General features: G+C 35.0%; 1 non-coding gene across 1 annotated transcript; it reads left to right on the forward strand.

Moving 5' to 3' along the window:
- On the forward strand, positions 1-72 carry TRNAR-UCU. Its single transcript has one exon. It is a non-coding gene; the product is annotated as a tRNA-Arg (tRNA).
- The last annotated feature ends 2,675 nt before the right edge of the window (positions 73-2,747 follow it).

Consider the following 2,747-nt stretch of genomic DNA (forward strand, 5'->3'; position numbering starts at 1 on the left):
GCGTCCATTGTCTAATGGATAGGACAGAGGTCTTCTAAACCTTAGGTATAGGTTCAAATCCTATTGGACGCAAGTTGTTTGCATATCTAATTTCAACCTTGTCCTTATATTTTTTTTGATTTATTACATTTTGATTCGAATTCATTATATATAATATTCAAATGAAATAAAAACATATTAAAAGATACTAATTATAAAAATTGGAAAATTGAATTACAAAATTATTTAATGATTCATCAATTTTTTTCTACTTGTTCCTGGAATAAAAAGAGTTCCATCTGTTCTTTAATAGCGTCCTTTAAAAGGGCTTCTGCTTCCCCAGTGAATGTCTTGGTAGAAGATATGATTTCTTTGAATTGAGGTTTATTCGTCTTTAAGTAAGCACGTAACTCAACAAGAAATTTCCTTACCTGTCCAATTTCTAATGAATCAAGATAACCATTCGTTCCGGTATAAATAGTTACTATCTATTCTTCCACAGTAAGAGGAGCTGATTGGGATTGTTTAAGCAACTCGCGCAATCGTTGACCTCTTGCTAATTGATTTTGAGTAGCTTTATCTAGATCAGAAGCGAATAGTGCAAAAGCTTCTAATTCTGCGAATTGTGCTAATTCCAATTTTAATTTACCAGCTACTTGTTTCATGGCTTTGATTTGAGCTGCCGATCCAACTCTGGAAACTGAAATACCAACATTAATAGCGGGTCTTATTCCAGCATTGAATAGATCGGCCAATAAGAATATTTGGCCATCTGTAATGGAAATTACATTCGTAGGAATATAAGCTGAAACATCTCCCGATTGAGTTTCAACTATTGGTAAAGCAGTCATACTTCCTTCGCCTAACTGAGAACTTAATTTAGCGGCTCTTTCCAAAAGACGCGAATGTAAATAAAAAACATCCCCTGGATAAGCTTCACGACCTGGTGGTCTTCGTAATAGAAGAGACATTTGCCGATAAGCCTGTGCTTGTTTGGAGAGATCGTCATAAATGATTAAAGTGTGACATTCACGGTACATAAAATATTCAGCCAGAGCTGCTCCTGTATAAGGCGCGAGGTATTGTAATGTAGTTGGAGAATCCGCTGTTTCAGCTACTACAATAGTGTATTCCATTGCTCCTCTTTCTTGTAAGGTAGTCACCACTTGAGCCACAGAAGATGCTTTTTGACCAACAGCTACATAAACACATATTACATTTTGTCCCTGTTGATTGAGAATTGTATCTGTGGCTACTGCTGTTTTACCTGTTTGTCTATCTCCAATAATTAATTCTCGCTGGCCCCGTCCTATGGGGATCATCGAATCAATAGCAATAAGTCCTGTTTGGAGAGGCTCATATACCGAACGTCTTGAAATAATACCGGGAGCGGGAGATTCTATTAATCGAGATTCCGAAGCTGAAATTTCTCCTCGACCGTCAATTGGTTTAGCCAGGGCATTTATAACACGACTCAAATAAGCTTCACTTACAGGTATCTGAGCAATTCTTCCTGTTGCTTTTACTGAACTTCCCTCTTGTATCAGCAAACCATCACCCATTAATACAACACCAACATTTTTTGATTCCAAATTCAAAGCAATGCCTATAGTACCTTCTTCAAATTCCACCAATTCACCCGCCATTACTTCATCAAGACCATAAATACGAGCAATACCATCGCCTACTTGAAGTACGGTACCAGTATTTACAATTTTTACTTCTGTATTATATTGCTCAATGCGTTCACGGATAATTTTACTAATTTCATCTGCATGAATGGTTACCATGAAAATATCTTAAATTTATTTTTTATAAAAAAAAATTATGCCTATACTCTATTGTATAATAGAAAGCCTAATCAGTTATTTTTTTATTTCATCATCCCAAACATGCCAATATTAGCACTAACAGTACGTAAATGTAACTCGTTGTTCAAGCAACTATTTAGAGTTCCTAGAGCTCCCTGTAAGGCTTGTTGTAAAACCCGCTGTCGAACTTGATTAATAACTCTTTGTTGTTCAAAATCAATAGCTTCGTTTTTGTAATTTTCTAATTGTTCCAAAGTCGTATAAATTGAATTAATTAAATTCAATTTTTCTCGTTTGATCTCAGAATAGCCATTCACCCGAAACAGATCTGCTTCTATTTCAACTTTCCTTAAGCGGGCCTGGGCTTTTTCGAGCTGTTCAATGGCGTTTTCCTGTAATTCTTCTGAGTTTCGAATAGTTCTCCAGATTTTCTGTTTTCGATTATCTAATAAATCACGTAATGAAAGTAGACTCTCTTTCCATCCATTTCAAAATGTCTATGATCTCTTCCCGAACCAAACATGAATCTTTCGATTCATTTGGCTCTCACACTCAATTACTTATCGGAAATTTACCAATTTTTTATGTAATGAGCCTATCCTCTCTTCTCTATTCAAAGTGAAAACAATTACCAATATAAGACTAGAATATTCGGAGGACTCTTTTGACCAAACAAATATATGTCAACAAAGTTGTTTTTTTATTCAAATCCAAAGACTTCTTTTGAATTTATACATAGGTCATCCATCGATTACGCATCGTACAAAGGGGAGGTTTAAATTCACCCGTTTTTTATTTCTCGCCATAAATAGGATTCAAGCCATTTTTTTTATCGACATGAGTGTTTTATATCGAAAAAAAATCGAATAATTTTTTTGAAATCGTTTCCTTTCTGTATTAATATAGCGGTAGAAAGAGTACTACACTGCGTATAGACTTCAAACTCTTTTTAACCAT

Source organism: Vigna unguiculata, unplaced genomic scaffold (genome assembly GCF_004118075.2).
Source record: "Vigna unguiculata cultivar IT97K-499-35 unplaced genomic scaffold, ASM411807v1 contig_518, whole genome shotgun sequence".
In the NCBI taxonomy this organism is placed as follows: Eukaryota; Viridiplantae; Streptophyta; class Magnoliopsida; order Fabales; family Fabaceae; genus Vigna; species Vigna unguiculata.